This window comes from Schistocerca cancellata, chromosome 6, assembly GCF_023864275.1.
Source record: "Schistocerca cancellata isolate TAMUIC-IGC-003103 chromosome 6, iqSchCanc2.1, whole genome shotgun sequence".
Taxonomy (NCBI): Eukaryota; Metazoa; Arthropoda; class Insecta; order Orthoptera; family Acrididae; genus Schistocerca; species Schistocerca cancellata.
The window spans coordinates 529,653,583-529,667,184 of NC_064631.1; positions in this window are offsets into that span (position 1 = coordinate 529,653,583).

The following is a 13,602-nucleotide window of genomic DNA, read 5'->3' on the forward strand; positions in this document are numbered from 1 at the left end:
AGTGTGCCATCTAGCATCCTTGTACCCTTTGTGCTTACTTTCATTGTTTGCTCACTGTGAAAGCAAGAGTGTGTGTGTGTGTGTGTGTGTGTGTGTGTGTGTGTGTGTGTGTGTGTGTGTGTAAGCTGTACGTTATTGGAATGAAATTGTTGGCAATACTAAGGGGCAGTGCAGTGTAAAGCATAATTACCTTTTCGTTTCGAAAACATTTCGCCAATTTGAGCCTATATTTCCATTATTGCCGCCAGCACCAAGACCTTAGGGTCTAGCTACACATGGTACAGAATATAATGTTCCGGTAACACCTGTGTCTGAGTATCGAATTGAAAAAGTAACTGGCTGGATATTGTACAGTCGTGGACAAAACATGCGAGACCCCTCGCCTTTTCGTTATGCTGATCCGCCCAGCTTTAAAGTCTGCTACACAGTATAACAGGCAAGGCGACGAAATGCTACCAACATACTACGCACAGGCGTGTAATTGACGAACTATCCAAACTTTGTCAGACTGTTTTCAATCATATGTAAGACTATACGAGGGTTGGAACTTAAATAGTGGAAACTATTAATTCACAACCGATACAAAAGAGTTACATATTTGCACCTGTTACTGTCCTTCAAAGTAGTCACCAGCGTTGAGTAGAACCCGTTGCCGTTACACGCTAATAACAGCATTTTGTTATTTCGATAAAAATCCCGAATGATTGTCACATAAGCGGCGACATAAAGGTAGAAAATTCATGTTTTAGAGCCCAGAAAGCTCTTTGCAACCGAAACTGCAGATCATTTTTCCATTTTCATTGTGAAATTGCCGGCTTATTCATGTCTGGGGTAATAATAGAGGGCTGTTGTTGATTCAAATGGTTCAAATGGCTCTGAGCACTATGGGACTCAACATCTGAGATCATCAGTCCCCTAGAACTTAGAACTACTTAAACCTAACTAATCTAAGGACATCACACACATCTATGCCCGAGGCAGGATTCAAACCTGCGACCGTAGCGGTCGCGCGGTTCCGGACTGTAGCGCCTAGAACCGCTCGGCCACTCCCGCCCGCGAGAGCAGTTTGCCTGGTTTGTCTGCTAGCATAGTGAAAGGTGTTTGCTAGTGCAAGGGAGGTCTGGTTTGTTTTCGGTTCTAATCTCGATGGAGGCAGATAGGCTATCAGTAAAGCAATTTTTAAGAAATTCTAGCGCCCCCAATGCGTTTTATTGCTACATTTATTCTGTATTGGCGCCCTGTGGATGTCAAGATGAAACTCTTGTAGAATTTCATACTTGTTACTGTCTTCCTTTTTCCGTTTCTGTCAATAATTGAATTGACTTACGTGTGGCACTGAATGATTTTTAACTGAATTTCGTTATGAATCCTCACGCAATACTAAATTTGCACACTTTCATGGTAGGTCAGCAACGGTAATCCACTATGACTAGTCTGAAAGTTGACACAAACCGTTTCGCGGCCGAATGCGCATGATATTTAGCTAATTCGTAACGATCTGGGGTATTTTGTCTTACTAGAACAGTTTTGTTATCTCGATAAGCTGAAATTAATTTTCAATAGTACAGTCCATTATAATTAGCGTTTCATCTTTCATTTATATCTTATATTTACGTGTTGTGTTTAACACACTAATCAGCATTAATATAGCCTTACACATGATTGAAAACAGTCTGACAAAGTCGGATGGTTTATCAACTTCACGCCTGTGCACAGTATGTTAGTAGCACTTCGTCGCCTTGCCTGTTATGCTGTGTAGCAGACTTTAAAGTTGTGCGGATCAGCACAACGAAAAGGCCAGGGGTCTCGTTCGTTTCGTCCACGACTGTACATGCATAAACCGCTCGTACAGATTTTAATGTTTCTGCACTCTGAAAATTGGAAGAAAAGTATGTAATTCGTCCCGTGCCTAGCTGTCCCCCTATAGTCATTCCTTCGCACCAAAAGCCGTCGCCGACACCCGCCGCCCGAAGCATGCTTTCTCGGCGAGTAGACGAGACCTGGCCTCCTGGAAACGCCTGCACGTGGTCGCCTGTATGCAGCCAGCGACGCGCGGCGGCTGGAGACGTTGCGTCTTAACGTGCGCCGTTATGACGCGGGAGCTGACTGCGATGGCTGCGAAATGTACACATCTCGCGCGCTCCGGCTGCGCGTTTGCGCTGCCGGCGCTTATACTCCACTCCAGCGCAAAGGGTTCTCCAGGTCGGCGGCAGTGACGGCGGCAGGCGCTCCACTTTATACCGCCGGAATGGGACGAATATTGCCCGCCGCCTGAATGGTCTCTTTTGCTGTCGGAGGGAGTGTAATACATGCAATACTCCGGGCACACGCCGAATGGAAGAGTCTTCGCGGAGAGATCAAACACGGCAGGCATAAAACTTAACGCAGTGCCGTGTTCCAATTCCGACAAAGTAGTTCCGCCGCTTTGAAACTCTGGCGCGCGCCATCGAAGTCCGCGTTACCTCCCAGGGGCGGCGTGCCCTCACCCGCAGAGCTCCGCAGAGAGGGTAATTTCGGAACGCTCTCCACCGCAGAAATTGCTGTTATCTGCAAAGGCCGGATAATGTCCGTATTACGAGATAAAACTAACGTCGCGAGATAAAAGATTCCTCTCAAAGGGAAGTAATCACTGTTCTAAATAACTTTCTCGTTTCGGGTGGCTCTGCAATTGCTTTGAGCACGACCATGGTATATCCTGAAACCCGCAGTCTCTCTTACGTGCCAACGTGAGAATGCTCGAAGTTGTTATTGCTTAAATTTCCTCTAAAGGATCTTAGTAAGACGGGCTTTTTTTACACTTCCACATGTATGCGCGGGCGCGGGCACACACACACACACACACACACACACACACACACACACACACACACACACACACTTTATATACAAAAATACCCAGCACATTCCAGGCTTCCTCTTCCCCCTCTGCCAGCCGCGGTGGTCTAGCGGTTCTAGGCGCTCAGTCCGGAACCGCGCGACCGCTACGGTCGCAGATTCGAATCCTGCCTCGGGCATGGATGTATGTGATGTCCTTAGGTTAGTTAGGTTTAAGTAGTTCTAAGTTCTAGGGGACTGATGACCACAGATGTTAAGCCCCATAGTGCTCAGAGCCATTTGAGCCATCTTCCCCCTCTCTTCATCACATTTTTCTCTTTCCATATGTACCTCTTTCCCTCTGTCACAGCTCTTTCTCCCACCTTTATCTTTGTCCCTCTCCTCCTCTCCCTCTTTCTATGTCCATTTTCTCCTCCCCTGACTGTCTCTTCCTACTCCTTCCTATTCGACTTCCACCTCCCCCTCTTTCTTCTCAGCTGTCCCTGTCCACACTCCTTAGCACATTCTCATACTCTCCACACAACAAACCAGTCATGCAGAACCTCTTCACTCCCCCCCCCCCCCCACCATTACAGGAGCTACATGGTTCTAACCACCATGTAATCTTTTTTTTTTCGGGAAAAATGTAGTTTGTGTACCAAGTAAAGGTGCAATTGATGCAGTGTTTAGTAGGAGATGTGAAACATACATACACACATACGTCCCTTCATTTATAGTTTCTTGTTTGTATTACTTCTCTCTCTCTCTCTCTCTCTCTCTCTCTCTCTCTCTCTCTCTCTCTCTCTCTCTCTCATATATATAAACGATTGTTCCCCTTTAGGAGAGCGATTGAACTTGAATTCATAATTTCATCTTCGGATGTCTTTCTTCTTTGCTTCCCAAAACTTCCTCATCCTCTCAGAATGCTCCTTCTTCCGTTCCTCTGTCCATTTTTTACCAGGCTGACGCGATGTTCTTTTCCCAAACTTCACACTTGTGATTTTATGCCGGCACTCGGTGCGATCTTCGAGATTTTTTATGTTGATCTGCTGTAGATCCCTCTGGACTTCTTTCAGCCATTCTGTGCCACATTTACTCCTTGTTATAATATTGAATAATTTATTTGCTGTTCTGGAGTCTTCCATCCTGTAGATGTGTGTATAGAATTTGGCTCGGCGCTTTCTGATTTCATCTGTTACTATGTTGATCTTTCTGTAGAGTTCGTTTTGTGGTCTCTTCATCCAAATGCCATTTTTGTTGATTGGACCGTAAATCTTCCTGAGAATTTTTCTTTCCTGCTTTTCTATTTCCTTAATTTTTGAATGACCATCAATCACCATTGTTTCAGCTGCATAGATTGCTTCTGGTAGAATCACTGTTGTATAGTGCCTTAATTTTGCGTCTGTCGAAATGCACTTCTTGTTGTAATGCGTCCATGTTAGCTTGTAGGCCTTCTGGAGCTTGGTGATTCTTTGTTCATTGGCAATTCGGTTTAATCCTGAGGACTGTATAGTTTCACCGAGGTATTTAAAATGGCAGACTTGTGCAATTTTACCATATTTTGTTATTAAAGGGGATTTATTTTCTGGCTGCCTTTCCATATATTGGGTTTTTTCATAAGATATCTGTAGTCCAGTATTTTGTGAAATTTCATGTAGTTTTTCCACTGCGTGAATCGCTTCTGTTCTGTTATTGGTGATAATTGCAATATCGTCAGCGAAAGCAAGGCGCTTGACTTTAATTCGGTTCTCTTTCTTGATGCCAATTTGGATATCCTTTACGTGAGGTTCCCATTCCCTGATTATCTTTTCTAGAACAATATTGAAAAGGATTCGGGATAGTCCGTCCCCCTGTCGGACTCCAGATTTGATTTCGAAGGGTTCTGATATTTCGCCCATGAATTTCATTTTGGCCGTTGTTCCTGTGTCTGTTCTGTGATTTTTCGTGTCTTTCGGTCGATCCCAAATTCTTCCATGATTTTAAACAGGGTTCCACGGTCCACTGAATCATATGCTTTCCTGAAGTCGATGAATGTAACTACTGTGTTTCTGCATTTCCTCATTTGTAATATTGTCTTTAAACACCAGATCTGTTCCGCACATGAGCGTCCTTTTCTGAATCCGACCTGGTATTCACCAATTAGTGTATCTGCTTCGGATTCTATCCTGTTTAAAAGCGCTTTGGAAAGGATTTTGTAAGCGACTGGGAGCAGGGAAATTCCTCTGTAATTGTTCATGTCTGTCTTGTCGCCCTTTTTGTGTAGCGGGTGAATTAGAGCACATTTCCAGTCCTCTGGTATCTGCTCCGTTATCCATATGTCTGACATTATATGGTGTAATTTCTGCATAAGTATAGGATCGTTTAGTTTCCAGAACTCAGCAATGATCCCATCTTCTCCTGGTGCTTTGTTATTTTTCAACTGCTTGGCTATCTCCATAATTTCTTCAAGATCCGGGTCATGTGAGTCTGGGTGTGTGTATACTGGAGAAGGGAAAACAAGTTTTTCTTGGGGTGGTTCGCATTTGAGGAGGGAACTGAAATATTGGGCTAAGAGTTTGCAGTTATTTTTCGTGTTGGTTTCCAAAGAGCCATCGGGTTTCTTGAAGCACAAGCTAGGCGCTTGGTATCCCTGTAAGTTTTCTCTGAAAGTCTTATAAAAATTTCTTGTATTATTTTTGATGAAATCCTGCTGGATTTCCGAGAGTCTGTTGTTGTCATATCCCCGTTTTTCTTTTCTAATTATTTTTTAGGTCTGTTTTTGGGTTTTAAGAAAGTTCTCCCAGCTTTCTTCAGTTTTGTGACTGCTAAATTGTTTCCATGCAGTTATTCGCTTGTCGACTGCCTCATCACAAGTTGCATTCCACCAGCGATGTTTCCTGTTGCGAGAGGGTTGTCCTAATTTGAGGGCTTCCTGAATTTTCTCTGTTAGTTTCTTCCAGTCTGTTGATTTTTCCTGATTAATTTGCATGATGATTTTTTCTTTGTTGAGTCGCAGATATTCCGGATCTGGTTTGGTACTTTTGGGTGGCCTTTTTAGCATTCTGTTGGGTTGGAATTTTGTTTTTATTTTGGAAAGATGATGATCTGATTCAAAGACACCTTTGCGGGTTCTGATGTTTTGAATTTCTTTTATGTTTTATTTGGAAATTGCGACATGGTCTATTTGGTATTCACCCTGTTTAAGACTGGGTGATCTCCATGTGGTTAATTTATGTGCAGGTTTTTGAAACTGGGTACTCATTATTTTAAGTTTCTGCAGAAGTCGATTAGTTTTTCACCTTTCTAGTTGGTACGTTTGTGTTTGGTGTGGGGTCCAGTGGCATCTCTGAATTTTTTTTCCTTCCATAATTGTGCGTTAAAATCGCCTACTAAGATTTTCACATGGTGCCTAGGTACTTCATTTGTTGTTTCTTCTAGTGTTTCCCAGAAATTGTCCACTGTTTCAGGGTAGATTTTATTGTGGTGATTTGTGGTGGCGTGCACATTCATCAGAGTGTATGCTTTATTAGCTGATTTTACTGATAACAGGGAGACTCTTTCATTGGGAGACGTGAAGTCAGTAACGGAGTCGAGTACGGAAGTGTGTACGGCGAATCCTGTTCCGAAAAGTGGTAGTTTGTCTCTTACTTTTATGGCAGGTTTGCCCTTGTAGATCCTGTAATTCTCTGTGTTAAAGTGTCCTTCATCTGTGAATCTTGTCTCTTGCAGTGCAGTGATTTTCAGGTTAAATTTTCCTATTGCGTTGGTAAGTTGCTTTAATTTGCCTATTTTAGTGAGGGTGTTCACATTAATTGTACCAATAAAATTTTTACGTTTCGTTTTGAGAGTGTGAGGAGTTTTTGAGAAGCTCCGATTCTTCTCCGCATGGTGTCCCTGATCCCCCAGAATCCGATGATCAGGTGAATCCAGTCTATCGACTGGTGCCTGGGGTAGTGACTCTGTGGTCGTCTTTTCCATCATGCGTTCAAGTTGAATTTTAGTTTTTGTGGTGATCTCTGTTGAGACCATAGGTATACGACTCGATTTTTGAGTTCGAGAAGATTTTGTGCAGCCGCCTCAACTAGAGGAACAGACGCTGACCACTGGCCGCCAGATGCTGAACAGACACCACTGGGTTTATTGTTTTTTGGTCCGCCCTGGGTATTTCATTTCCCCAGTACCACCTATATCTAGGAAGCTTTCCCCTATCCGCCACCCGGGGGGGGGGGGGGTACCAACAACCCCATATATATATATATATATATATATATATATATATATATATATATATATATATATATATATATATATATATATATCTTTCTGGTTGTGCTGGTAATCCACACTCATCAGTGGGTGAATAGGATAATCCCTGTGAAAATCACCGTCTGATTTTCAGTTTTGAGCTGAACATATCCAGTAGACGACGGCTGCTCACCTTGGTTCCTCTAATAAGAAATATAATTATATTTATTTCACATTCATTTATCCGTATTAAATGATAATTACTGTCAACTATGTACCACTATTACAAAATTCTACAATTATAATTAGTGGCAATGGTTGCCTAGCAGCTAGAGATCTAATCTCGAATTATGTAGTTCCCACGCTTAATCCCAGATACGTTGTTGATTTTTCCTCACCCACTCGGCCTCGGAGTTCTCTCCTGGCGATAAAAAGCGGCCGGGGAGATGGGGAGACACCTTACTAATTATGGTGCCGAGGCGAAGAAAGGCTGTACCCTGCCGCCAATCAGAGATGTAGTCCTGTCACGGGCTTTCTTTTTACAATTATTATTAACTTGTTAGGTAATCAGCAATTATATTGTCACTTATGTAGATCACTTGTGTATTCACAATACTACAATTAGCACTATCACTACACTTCTTTCCTCTTTAGCCTACCATTTTCATGCATATGTTAAACAACTAAACTCTGACTTTTTTGTTGCCTCTGGATGCGTCCTGAAATTTTCGAAGTCAGAGGCCATTGTAAACTGGATATACTGAGCTGAAAACTGCTCACCAGCTGCGTTTGCATTCTTATTACAACTGCGTTATCACCAGATCAACAGTATAACTTTTCACACTATCACAAAGCAGGTCGCTATTGATATCCAGTTTTCATTCAGTGGTTCCTCTCCTCTCTTTATGTTCCTTCCTGAAGGTCTGTAGGCAACAGGCAATCGCTAGTCTTGGATGTGATACTTGTTACCCGGGCCGACTACCATTCCTGTCACTTCTTCACCATTTCAGCTTAAGCTTGGAGGACAAACCGTGTATGTCATCGCCTGTTACGGAACGATGATCAGGGTTAATCGACGTCATTAGAGACGGAACATAACCTCGGTTTGATTCAACGATGGGAAAGGAAATCGCTAGTACCCTTTTCAGAGGAACCATCCCGGTATTTGCCTGGAGCGATTTATGGAAATCATGGAAAACTTAAATCAAGATGGAGACACGAAGAAATTACAGACATGATTGAAATCAAAGGGGCAAATTGAAAATTTGTGCTGGACTAGGATTCCTGCTTACTAGGCAGATGCCCTGACTACTGAGCCGTATGGACGCTGTGGTCATTGCACCTGCACGAACTACCAAAGCACGCCTCCCGTCAGGCCCAACTTCTGACTTATTCACACACTACTAATGTAGAGTCTCTTGCCCACAATTCTCATTACTCGGGGCATTTCTCCGATTCCCGTAAGGGTTCGAGCCTGATGTGAGCATTGAAGAGACCATTGTCGGTCTCACCTTAATTATATATGTAACGTGTCTGTGTGTGGGTGTGTTTGTGTATAGTGTGGGTGGTGTCTGTTCTTTCAAACTCATGCTGGAACCGACAAAATGATGATAATGGTTAAGGGGCACTACGTTAGTAGTGTGTGGATAAGTTCAGAATTTGAGTCTGACAGGAGGCGTGCTGGGATAGTCCGTGAATTTGCAATGGCCGCTGTGTCTGTATGGCTTAGTGTTCAGAGCATCTACCTAGTAAGCAGGAAACCCACGTTCGAATCCTAGTTCGGCACAAATTTTAAATTTTCCCCAATGTTTTCTATCAATTCCTATTCGCAGCCAGTGTCTGTAATTTCTTCGTGTCTTCATCTGCCTAGTAAGTAGGAGACCCGAGTTCGACTCCCAGTCTGGGACAAAATTTCGATTTTCCCGGTTGATTTCAATCAAAGCCTGGTTGCAGCCAAAGTCCTGTGTGTCTTAATTCATCTTGGCTGCCAGATCAGAACGATTCGGTCATGTCCGAGAGAACAGCACCACATGTGTACAACAATCAGGATGGCCGGACGTGGATTTGAACCCCAATGCGAGTCCAGCCTGCTAACTACTGCGTCACATCGCTCGGCCATCGTGAATAAACGGGAAGAAGAAATCAAACGAAATGGAAAACACCATGTAAAGAGCCAGCAGAGGCCACGGGCACATTATACCAAAATATCCAGAACGATCTTTGAAATTTTGTCGGTGTGCACCTTGGTAACTGCGAGGTCAGCGAGGCGGGTTCCTAACCGAAGTGGACTGGTTTCGATTCCCGGCAGGTTTGAAGATTTTCTCCGCTCAGGGACGGTATTGCGTTGTCCTCACTCTCGTATCGTCGTAATTAAAAGTCCACTATTGACATGGGTGTGTGAGTACTTCCCGAAACCCAATAAATTAAAAAAAAACGGAGGAGTTAGGGTTATCCCTGTATTTACTAGGACGCCATCGATTAACGCGATTTAATAATACTCATACAGACTGACCAGTGCACAAAACTGGTGCCCCCGTTCGTGAGTTTAGAAACAGGGAGACGTTCCTCGAAAAGGCCGCAGTCACGGGGAGAATAAATGAGGCGAAAAAGGTTCGTTCAGCTTCTCAGGCATGAGACATGAGCGCCGCCGGCCGGCGACAGTAAGAAAGGCCGCCTGTCCGCGGCAGGGCGACGCCCATCCCCGGCGTCGCGACGCCACCCCCGACTCCGGACGGCGCCGGTTTTTGCTCGCCTTGCAGGAGCGTCTCTCCTCTGGGGGTCGGGGTGGCGACGGCGACGCCGCCCGGGAACTGCCAACTTTGCCACTGAGACGACTCGCGCCAGATTTTGAGCAGCGCTCATGCAGACCCTAGCTTTGTTTTTCATTCCTCCTCCTACCTCTCTCACTACAAACCCCACTACCCTGCTCACAAGGCGTTTGTTTGGTTTTTGGCTCTGTGTCGTAACAGCTACTTTTTATGTCAGCACTGACGCTTTATCTGGAGAAATCAAGAAAATGCTAGGTCCAGTTCTCAGTCAGACCAAGAGGGAAGATTGCGTCTCATCCTCCTCCTCCACATCGAGACAGTTATAACCGATGAAGTGGCTGAAATGGACGAAGATGCAGGGGGTTAAGAGGCAAGAAACCAGGGCGACATTTTTTAAGGGAACATTCTGGTTCGAATTCTTACGGTGGGAGAAATTTTCGTCGCCATTATTCGTCCAGCAAGGAAAGTACAGATGGTGGCGTACAGTTTCTGGTCAGCACAGTCCGATTTAAATTCGCTGGAATTTGACAAGGAGGGTAGACTGTTACCTCCGGCAGTAGTCTACTCCAATAGCAAGGTGGCACTGTATTGCCGTTCGTGTTGCACAAACCATTGAGCCTTCCAGATATCTAGTGAAACTTTCGTTAATTTCAAGAAAAAAGTACGCCGTCCCTAATTAAAAATTATTATAGATTACTGACAGGCTTCCACAAATTTCGGAGATTTATACCACATGTGAATTTCAGTTTTTTTAGGACGTGGAGGTCTTAAACTTCATATTTCTTACGAGTTAAATTATTACAAAACTGCAAGCTGATACAGGATGAGTCACTATTGCCACCAAGAATAACTCCGAAAGTATGATAGGAGCTGAAAAGTTTGTGGGACAAAAGTTGCATGGGACAACGGGGGCCATAATATGACGTTGGTTTTATTTTATTTTATTTTATTTTATTTTTTTTGCTAGGTGGGGTCGCTTCATTCCTCTTAATCTGAAATTGAGGCCCTCAGCAGAATTCAGTCCGACGCATGCAATCCATACCAGTTAATTCTTGGTGGAGACTGATATGGTAAGGAGGATATTTAGCGCAATGCAGAACACGAACAACACTACCCTGGCTCATGCCAGATTCTCTTGCGATTTGACGCGAACTAACAGAAGGATCTTGAACCACAGTGGTAAGAGTACCAATTTCCGTTTCCTCGGTAGTGACTTTCTTTTGCCGGATACATTACCGATGCGTTAAAGATCCAGTTGTTCTCAATTTATCATACACGTGTTTAAATGTACGACGTGATTACGTTGAGGATATCTTTCAGCGTATAAGTCTCTAGCTCTCAATGAATTTCGTTGGAATTCCCCGTAAATGAGAAGCATATCGACTTGTTCTTCGAAGGAATACATCATTCACATTCGCTTGATACGACGATACTAGTCTTACCGTTCCTATTAGTGTTGTTTTGCGAAACCATCGAGTGGTGTTTACATGTCAATTGCATGTTAGATGGATACACCGTATTCGGCGAATATTTACTATTTGCACGATATACGAGAGAGAATTATCAGAGTATGTGCTTCGTTAAGTGCCGAAGTTTTGAGGAATACCACTCAATCCATGATAAGAAGATTGCAGCACTGCATTGATACCAGTGGTCATCACTTGGAACACCTTCTTTATATGGGCGTTCATGCCACCTTCTTGACCTTCGTTGATCTTCAAAGACCTTACTGTTACTTATCATTGGATTCGTCTCGATAGCCGCTATCGGAAAATAAGTAACAAACTACAGCATATCATAAAAAAAATTGACCTTCATATCTCTGACGCGACCTCACATAGCAACAAAAAAGCCGTCATATTAAGGCCCCCGTTGTCCCATGCAGAGTTTGTCCGACAAACGTTTCAGCTGTTACCATATTTTCGGAGTTATTCTGGGTGGCAATAGTGAGTGACTCACCCTGTATATAAACGGTGACAATTATTGAACTATATGAAATAAAACCGCTATGACATCTGAACGGTTTGCATTAGGACGTTCAAACTGCACGGTTGGCCGCGGAGCATGATGGGAATTAGTATGGTTGCTTTAGCGACGAAGCCCACTTTCATTTGGATGAGTTCGTCAGTAAGTAAAATTGGCACATTTGGGGGACTGAGAATCCACATTTCGCAATCTAGAAGTCTCTTTAGCCTCAATGGGTAACTGTGTGGTATGCAATGTGCAGTCACGGAATAACTGGTGCGATATTCCTTGATGGCACGGTGACTACCGAACGGTACGTGAAAGTTTTGGAGGATGATTGCATCCCCATTATCCAGAGGACCCTGATTTCGATAAGATGTGGCTCATGCAAGACTGAGCTCGACCCCATCGAAGCACGCGAGTGTTTGGTATCCTGGGGGAGCACTTCGAGGACTGCATTCTGGCTCTGGGGTACCCAGAGGCTACTGGCTTGGGCCTCTATTGGCCGCAACGTTCTCAGGATCTGAACTCATGCGACTCCTTTTTGTGGAACTATATTAAAGACAAGGTGTACAGGAATAATCCCGAAGCTATTGCTAAGAGGAAAACAGCCATTCAGGAGGTCATTGACAGCATCGATGTTCCGACACTCGAGCGGGTCATGCAGGATTTCGCTGTTCGTCTGTGCCACATCATCGTCAATGATGGCAGGCATATTGAACATGTCACAACCTAAATTTTAATATCTGTAGTGACGTTTAGATGTTAAATAAAGTTTTTTGTCATATAGTTCAGTAATTGCCACACTGTATCAAACTCTGTGCGATAAAAAACTCGAAAGATGCGGTTCCAAGTGAGGTACTATGGTTACCTACAGAAAGAAAAATGTGTTTCAACCACTTCAGTTATTTTTTAGGTTAGCGTGATAAGGCCTAAACTATTTCCAGGGCTTGAAAATTTCTGTAGTTAAAAAGAATGGCTGTACTTCGGGCTTAATTGATAATAAGAACAGAGTTTTTAAATGCTTGGTAGCACTATCAAAATCCATACAGTACGTGAATTTCAATTTCCTTTTTTTTTTTTTTTTTCATGTGAGTTTTGTAGCAGATGATGCCTGTAAAGCTATTTTTAACCGACGCTGGGTGCTATGGAGGCCACATCCAGACATTACTTGTCGCAACAATGTCGTAATTTGGGACCTGAAACGTCAGATACCAGCTAATTTAAACCGGACTGTGCATATAGCTTATTGCTGCCAAATCGAGGACCTCTTGCACAAGGAGGAGAAAGTGACTTCGCAATGATTATTCTTAGTTGGAGTTGTAGTTCAGGGAAGGTAACTGCGTACCAAAATTTTTGGCTACAGGTAGGTTCAAAATAGCGGGGAGGAGCTAAAAAGGTGAAGAGAGAGATAATTCATGGTCTTAGACTTGTATTACTGAGATCCATATTGAAATACCGTAGTTGATGTACTTTACTCTTCTTTGACTCATCTCCCCTCTTTCTTTTTTAATAATATTAGTCTGTCATAAAGTTACTATATTGAAATCTATTTGACTTGTTTTTCTGTTTTTTTCAGGTAAGTGATCCTGTTGTCGTAACCAACGTAGCCAAATTTTGTGAGTACGCTGTGTTCAAACACATCAACAAAAATGTTACGAGATTACATCATTGTCTGCTAAATGCTCTTCTTGGCAGCTACAATTGGGTATTGGCAAGTGTTAAAATATCTGATAAGTTTCCGTCTTTGAACGGTAAAAAAGTGCAACGATCAAAATGCCTTTCTTTTTTGAAACACTATTAAAACATTAATCGCGCCGCATGACCCTGT